Source organism: Entelurus aequoreus, linkage group LG04 (assembly GCF_033978785.1).
Source record: "Entelurus aequoreus isolate RoL-2023_Sb linkage group LG04, RoL_Eaeq_v1.1, whole genome shotgun sequence".
In the NCBI taxonomy this organism is placed as follows: domain Eukaryota; kingdom Metazoa; phylum Chordata; class Actinopteri; order Syngnathiformes; family Syngnathidae; genus Entelurus; species Entelurus aequoreus.
The window spans coordinates 1,491,942-1,501,211 of record NC_084734.1 but is presented as its reverse complement, the minus strand read 5'-3'; positions in this window follow the sequence as shown (position 1 = coordinate 1,501,211).

The window sequence follows — 9,270 nt, the reverse complement described above, 5'->3', positions numbered from 1 at the left end:
CAGTGAACTTTAAAGCTTCTCAGGCTTAGCTTAGATTGCTAGTTAGCTTATATTACGGGGTCCCCAAATTTTTGGTGGCAGGTCAGGGCATGGGGACTTAGGTGAGCGCAAGCGTGGTGCGTGCCGGCCGACTTGTGCAACGGGGGAGAGGTGCAATGGAGGGGAGGTGCAATGAGGGCGAGGTGCAGCAAGGGCGAGGTGCAATGAAACGAGGTGCAATAAGGGCAAGGTGCAACGGGGGCGAAGTGCAACGAGGGCGAGGTGCAACGGGGGTGAGGTGCAATGGAGGGGAGGTGCAATGAGGGCGAGGTGCAGCAAGGGCGAGGTGCAATAAGGGCAAGGTGCAACGGGGGCGAAGTGCAACGAGGGCGAGGTGCAACGGGGGTGAGGTGCAATGGAGGGGAGGTGCAATGAGGGCGAGGTGCAGCAAGGGCGAGGTGCAATGAAACGAGGTGCAATAAGGGCAAGGTGCAACAGGGGCGAAGTGCAACGAGGGCGAGGTGCAACGGGGGTGAGGTGCAATGAGGGCGAGGTGCAGCAAGGGCGAGGTGCAATAAGGGCAAGGTGCAACGGGGGCGAAGTGCAACGAGGGCGAGGTGCAACGAGGGCGAGGTGCGACGGGGGCGAGGTGCAATGAAACGAGGTGCAATAAGGGCAAGGTGCAACGGGGGCGAAGTGCAACGAGGGCGAGGTGCAACGGGGGTGAGGTGCAATGGAGGGGAGGTGCAATGAGGGCGAGGTGCAGCAAGGGCGAGGTGCAATGAAACGAGGTGCAATGAGGGCAAGGTGCAACAGGGGCGAAGTGCAACGAGGGCGAGGTGCAACGGGGGTGAGGTGCAATGAGGGCGAGGTGCAGCAAGGGCGAGGTGCAATAAGGGCAAGGTGCAACGGGGGCGAAGTGCAACGAGGGCGAGGTGCAACGAGGGCGAGGTGCGACGGGGGCGAGGTGCAATGAAACGAGGTGCAATAAGGGCAAGGTGCAACGGGGGCGAAGTGCAACAAGGGCGAAGTGCAACTGGGGCGAGGTGCAACGGGGGCGAGGTGCAATGAAACGAGGTGCAATAAGGGCAAGGTGCAACGGGGGCGAAGTGCAATGAGGGCGAGGTGCAACGGGGACGAGGTGCAATAAGGGCAAGGTGCAACAAGGGCAAGGTGCAACGGGGGCGAGGTGCTCGCAGCTTTGATTGATGGTGGTCATGTCCTGTCTTGGACATGACCAGGGATAGAATTCTTGGTCGTACATGATCTGCCACCTCAGGTCAGCCTTCTATTGAGTTGAGTGTGTTTGGTGTGTTACTTCCTGTTTAGCGCTCTTATTTTGGTTGTTGTTCCTGTTTTCCTTGCAGCCTCACCCCCACCACTGGGTGTCTTTTTCGCGTAGCTGTTTTCATTTTAAGTTGAGTCTTTGCTGCTTGCCTTTGTTGCTCGTGTATGTTGGTACATAGTGGCCGTTTTCACCCGAGAGTTTTTGCTGTTCTCCAGCATTCTGTTTTGTTTACACCCTGATCAGTCTAGTTCTGTTTTGCATAGCCTTCCCCGTGCTTTGGTGCTGTTCCTCGTTGTTTGTTTATTTGAGCCGTTAAATGACGTTTAAACCGGCACCTTGTCCTCGTGGTGGTGTGCGTCTTGGGAACACACCAAATGATGGCCGTCATGTGACCCGAGCATGACGTGCACACTTGCTTGCTTCCACTTGACATTTGTGTTTGAAAGGAAATGCTGTCTTTTCCATATGTTACATATTGTGCACTTCAGCAGACACCACATGCGTGGTCATGTGACTGGTGGTGATCACATGACAGCAGCATGACATCATTGGCTGCAGCTGAGATACATTTAGCATGCGGGGTTCAGTTACCTTGCACGTCCACTTTTAGTGTCACCCACTTGTGGCTGTGGGAGCTGCTGAAGTCCAACAAAAGCTTTCATTTGACTCGTCCTCCTCAGGAGACTTTGTGGCTCTCAGTGAGTCGCTGGACCTTCACGTTCTCACTGGAACCAAACATGTTTGCTTCAGAAAGCCCAACATTTGGACACATGTGCCAAAAAAGAATGCTAAACGTCACTCGGAAAAGGAAAAGTGTGATGACAACTAGGGATGTCCGATAATGGCTTTTTGCCCATATCCGATATTCCGATATTGTCCAACTCTTTAATTACCGATACCGATATCAACCGATATATGCAGTCGTGGAATTAACACATTATTATGCCTAATTTGGACAACCAGGTATGGCGAAGATAAGGTACTTTTTAAAAAAATTAGTAAAATAAGATAAATAAATTAAAAACATTTTCTTGAATAAAAAAGAAAGTACAACAATATAAAAACAGTTACATAGAAACTAGTAATGAATGAAAATAGTGGAGCAGCAGCACGCACAATCATGTGTGCTTACGGACTGTATCCCTTGCAGACTGTATTGATATATATTGATATATAATGTAGGAAGCAGAATATTAATAACAGAAAGAAATGGGGGGAGGGAGGTTTTTTGGGTTGGTGCACAAATTGTAAGTGTATCTTGTGTTTTTTATGTTGATTTAATTTTTAAAAAACGATACCAATAATAAAAAAACCGATACCGATAATTTCCGATATTACATTTTAACGCATATATCGGCCGATAATATCGTCCGATATATAATGTAGGAAGCAGAATATTAATAACAGAAAGAAACAACCCTTTTGTGTGAATGAGTGTGAATGGGGGAGGGAGGTTTTTTGGGTTGGTGCACTAATTGTAAGTGTATCTTGTGTTTTTTATGTTGCTTTAATTAAGAAAAAAAACAACAACAACAAAAAAAAACAGATACCGATAATAAAAAAACCGATACCGATAATTTCCGATATTACATTTTAACGCATATATCGGCAGGCCGATATTATCGCACATCTCTAATGACAACCATAGAAAAGGAAATTGAACATACTGCAACATGGTGGTTACACAGTAAAAAATAAATCAATTGGAATTTTTGCTAAAATGCTGGCAGAATTTGACTGTATATCAACCGATACCGATATCAACTGATATATGCAGTCGTGGAATTAACACATTATTATGCCTAATTTGGACAACCAGGTATGGCGAAGATAGGGTACTTTTTTTTTAAAATTAGTAAAATAAGATAAATCAATTAAAAACATTTTCTTAAATAAAAAAGAAAGTACAACAATATAAAAACAGTTACATAGAAACTAGTAATGAATGAAAATGAGTAAAATTAACTGTTAAAGGTTAGTACTATTAGTGGAGCAGCAGCACGCACAATCATGTGTGCTTACGGACTGTATCCCTTGCAGACTGTATTGATATATATTGATATATAATGTAGGAAGCAGAATATTAATAACAGAAAGAAACAACCCTTTTGTGTGAATGAGTGTAAATGGGGGAGGGAGGTTTTTTGAGTTGGTGCACTAATTGTAAGTGTATCTTGTGTTTTTTATGTGGATTTAATTTTAAAAAAAAACAAACAAAAAAACGATACCAATAATAAAAAAAAAACGATACCGATAATTTCCGATATTACATTTTAACACATATATCTGCCGATAAAATCGGCAGGCCGATATTATCGGACATCTCTAATGACAACCATAGAAAAGGAAATTGAACATACTGCAACATGGTGGTTACACAGTAAAAAATAAATCAATTGGAATTTTTGCTAAAATGCTGGCAGAATTTGACTGTATATCAACCGATACCGATATCAACCGATATATGCAGTCGTGGAATTAACACATTATTATGCCTAATTTGGACAACCAGGTATGGCGAAGATAAGGTACTTTTTAAAAAAATTAGTAAAATAAGATAAATAAATTAAAAAAAATTTCATGAATAAAAAAGAAAGTACAACAATATAAAAACAGTTACATAGAAACTAGTAATGAATGAAAATGAGTAGAATTAACTGTTAAAGGTTAGTACTATTAGTGGAGCAGCAGCACGCACAATCATGTGTGCTTACGGACTGTATCCCTTGCAGACTGTATTGATATATATTGATATATAATGTAGGAAGCAGAATATTAATAACAGAAAGAAACAACCCTTTTGTGTAAATGGGGGAGGGAGGTTTTTTGGCTTGGTGCACTAATTGTAAGTGTATCTTGTGTTTTTTATGTGGATTTAATTTAAAAAAAAACTAAAAAAACCGATACCGATAAAAAAACAAAACGATACCGATAATTTCCGATATTACATTTTAACGCATATATCGGCCGATAATATCGGCAGGCCGATATTATCGGACATCTCTAATGACAACCATAGAAAAGGACATTGAACATACTGCAACATGGTGGTTACACAGTAAAAAATAAATCAATTGGAATTTTTGCTAAAATGCTGGCAGAATGTGACTGTAAAAGTGAAAGAGAAACCACATGAATGCAGTGTAAAAACAACAGCCCTACATTTGACGGTAAAACAACTTGCAAAACAAAACAAAAACAGTGCTTCCATTTCCAGTATGCACTATGAAAGAAAAGTAGAAAGAAACAAAACTACAACCTCAGTCGCCAGAATTGGATGATGAAAATAAAGGCGGTACAGTTCATGAGCTGGGAAAACAAAAAAGGTCGATTTTAACGGTTAAAAAAACCAAACCTGGCAGCTCAGCGGTCATAATTTTACAGTAAAAATAAAAGAAGAATAATGCTTTATTTTACAATAATGTCTTTTTAGGGTAAAAGAACAAATGTTTTAGTAGAAAGAACATATTGAAGTTTGGGGTGAAACCATCCTAGATGTGAGCAAACTTGCACCTCTTATGTCTGGAGCTGACCCAACACCCAGCTTTTTGAAGATGTGTAGCAAAGCCTGAGGAAGACTATCTGAGCGCTTCTTCTCTCCAAAGTGGAGCGAAGAAGTGAAGGAAATGTTTCTCACGTCTGCTGCTGACACACACATTGCCGTAGATACGTCATGGAACGTCACTTTTGCTTTAAAGGAGACCTTTGAAAGGCTGAGATGTACTTCCTGCATCACGACCTAGAAGGAGGCGTTTGATATCAATATCAATATGGCACTTTTCACTTACACATGTTCAAAACAACAGTGTCGTTGGTGGTCATGAAGGTTCTTTCATTTTTTTTATTTTTTTTTTCATTTTTTCATGTTTATTTCGAATATGTAGACAAAACAAAAACAACAAATTTTGAAAAAAACAACAACAAAAAAGCCATTCAAGAATGAATAACAAAAACAATAATAATAATAATAATAATAATAGTAATAATAAAAAGCAAAAGAAACAAGAAATGAAAATAAACATTTAATGTAAACATATCCGAAAATATATATATATGTATATATACATGCACATCTTTGAAGGTCAACACATGGTTTTGTCTTCTATTGAGAAGAAGTGCACTAGTTAAACCTCCATCACAGCTGCTTATCTGCTGGAATATTTATTTCCTTCCAAGAGCTCAACCCGTCACGCGTTATCCACTTCCTGCCTGTCACATTTGATCCACTTCCTGGCTGATTTCATGTCACAAACAAAGGCCCCTCATTACTAATGCATGCCTCTGCTGCAGGTCACCGCCTCCACACTGCAGAGGTGCTGTGCTCTGGCGGATATATATATATATATATATATATATATATATATATATATATATATATATATATATATATATATATATATATATATATATATATATATATATATATATATATATATATATATATATATATATATATATATATATATATATATATATATATATATATATATATATATATATATATATATATATATAATATTAATAAAATAAGATAAATACAATTCAAAAAGTCAAAAGATGGACATTTTTAAATATATATATATATATATATATATATATATATATATATATATATATATATATATATATATATATATATATATATATATATATATATATATATATATATCACTGTATACCGTATTTCCTTGAATTGCCGCCGGGAATATAGTATTCGCCTGCCTAGAATTACAGCCGGGTCAAACTCGTTTCGCAAAATAATTAGCGCATGCTTGGCACTTCCGCCGGGTCAAATTTGAGTCATTAAATTTACCATGGAGGATTACATATCTAAAATAAAACAGTTTTCTAAACTGGACTTTCAATCGAAGCAGGAGGTAATAATGAAAGGAATATCTCCAGAGACTTTTAAAACTGAAGAAAGATAAGGAAGACTGCCTTTGATCAGAAGCAGCTGCACATGGACATCATTTATAAGTAAAAGTAAGACCTTAATAAAGTTTTTTTTACTAAATGTGCTTTTCATGATAAGGTAAGCGCCGAAGTTAAAAGAGGTTTTAAAATAATTAGCGCACGCTTGCCCATCCCGCATGCTTTTGGTAAGCGCAGGAGTGAGAAGAGGTTTTAAATTAATTAGCGCCCCGGCGGCTATTCAAGGAAATACGGTATGTATAAATAAAGAATCAAATAGAAATAAATAATATACAAAAATATTATAAAATAAGGATAATAAAATAATAATAAATACAAAAATAAATAAAAATAAAAAAGAAGGAAAAAAGATCTCATCAACAGTTCAAACCTGGTGTGACTGTTTGCTAAAGAGTGACTTTGGACTCCCGTGACCTGCAGGCCAGGCCTTCTAGTGTTTGCTGTGCAGCAGAAGAGGGTGTGGTGGTGTGCTCTGTGTGTGTGCGTGTGTGTGCGTGTGCATCTTCAGTGTCACATGACACACGATGTCCAGCCAGGAGGGGCGGCGCCTGAAGGGACATTAGTGTAATGACTTAAGGAGATGAAACATGTTTATTTATGTGAAGCATCATTAGCAGCTCCACTTCCTGCACTCCTCTTCAGTACCAACACGGTGAGGTGTGCTGCATGTGCAGAAGTGTGTCTTCAGTACCAACACGGTGAGGTGTGCTGCATGTGCAGAAGTGTGTCTTCAGTACCAACACGGTGAGGTGTGCTGCATGTGCAGAAGTGTGTCTTCAGTACCAACACGGTGAGGTGTGCTGCATGTGCAGAAGTGTGTCTTCAGTACCAACACGGTGAGGTGTGCTGCATGTGCAGAAGTGTGTCTTCAGTACCAACACGGTGAGGTGTGCTGCATGTGCAGAAGTGCAGGTCACAGCAAAAACACAACACTTGATCACAGCGCCATCTAGCGGTGGTATCCCAGCAGGTGTGTTCATCTTCATCATGTCGTTATGGGACTCACCTGTCACCTGATGATGTATGCCGGTAAAAACAAAGTATAAAAACTAGAAATGATTCATCTGGTCTAATAAAACCATCAAGTAAAGAAATAAAAAAGGTGGTAAAAGTACTACAATGATTATACTGTCCTGTGCTTTTATTACATTTCTGAAGTTATAGTCAAGTACAAGAAAAGAGACGTGCCAAAAATTTCATTTAAGTAAATGTAAAAAAGTTACTCATTGCTAATTAAAGTTACTAATTACATTAGTAATGTGAGTAAATGCAAATTGCTAAATGTTTTTATATTTCATCATTCTTTTAGTATATATTTTGATTTAATTTTAAATTAATCTAATGAATTTAAATGTAATTTTACTTTCAGTTTAAAGTTTTTTTTTCACTTAATTGTAATTGCTTTCAACAATGACATCATAATCATGTAAAGGAATATAATTTATGTTTGAAATCATAACTCTTTTTTTTAATTGACATCATGGCAATGTGAACATGACATCATGGCAGTGTGAACATGACATCATGGCAGTGTGAACATGACATCATGGCAGTGTGAACATGACATCATGGCAGTGTAAACATGACATCATGGTAGTGTAAACATGACATCATGGCAGTGTGAACATGACATCATGACAGTGTAAACATGACATCATGACAGTGTAAACATGACATCATGGTAGTGTAAACATGACATCATGACAGTGTGAACATGACATCATGACAGTGTAAACATGACATCATGGCAGTGTGAACATGACATCATGGCAGTGTGAACATGACATCATGGCAGTGTGAACATGACATCATGGCAGTGTGAACATGACATCATGGCAGTGTAAACATGACATCATGGTAGTGTAAACATGACATCATGGCAGTGTAAACATGACATCATGGCAGTGTGAACATGACATCATGGCAGTGTGAACATGACATCATGACAGTGTAAACATGACATCATGGTAGTGTAAACATGACATCATGACTGTGAACATGACATCATGGCAGTGTGAACATGACATCATGACAGTGTGAACATGACATCATAGCAGTGTGAACATGACATCATGGCAGTGTGAACATGACATCATGGCAGTGTGAACATGACATCATAGCAGTGTGAACATGACATCATGGCAGTGTGAACATGACATCATGGCAGTGTAAACATGACATCATGGCAGTGTAAACATGACATCATGGCAGTGTAAACATGACATCATGGCAGTGTGAACATGACATCATGGCAGTGTGAACATGACATCATGACAGTGTAAACATGACATCATGGTAGTGTAAACATGACATCATGACTGTGAACATGACATCATGGCAGTGTGAACATGACATCATGACAGTGTAAAGATGACATCATGACAGTGTAAACATGACATCATGACAGTGTAAACATGACATCATGGTAGTGTAAACATGACATCATGACAGTGTAAACATGACATCATGGTAGTGTAAACATGACATCATGACAGTGTGAACATGACATCATGGTAGTGTAAACATGACATCATGACTGTGAACATGACATCATGGCAGTGTGAACATGACATCATGACAGTGTAAACATGACATCATGGTAGTGTAAACATGACATCATGACAGTGTGAACATGACATCATGGTAGTGTAAACATGACATCATGACTGTGAACATGACATCATGGCAGTGTGAACATGACATCATGACAGTGTGAACATGACATCATAGCAGTGTGAACATGACATCATGGCAGTGTGAACATGACATCATGGCAGTGTGAACATGACATCATAGCAGTGTGAACATGACATCATGGCAGTGTGAACATGACATCATGGCAGTGTAAACATGACATCATGGCAGTGTAAACATGACATCATGGCAGTGTAAACATGACATCATGGTAGTGTAAACATGACACCATGGCAGTGTGAACATGACATCATGACAGTGTAAACATGACATCATGGTAGTGTAAACATGACATCATGACTGTGAACATGACATCATGGCAGTGTGAACATGACATCATGACAGTGTAAAGATGACATCATGACAGTGTAAACATG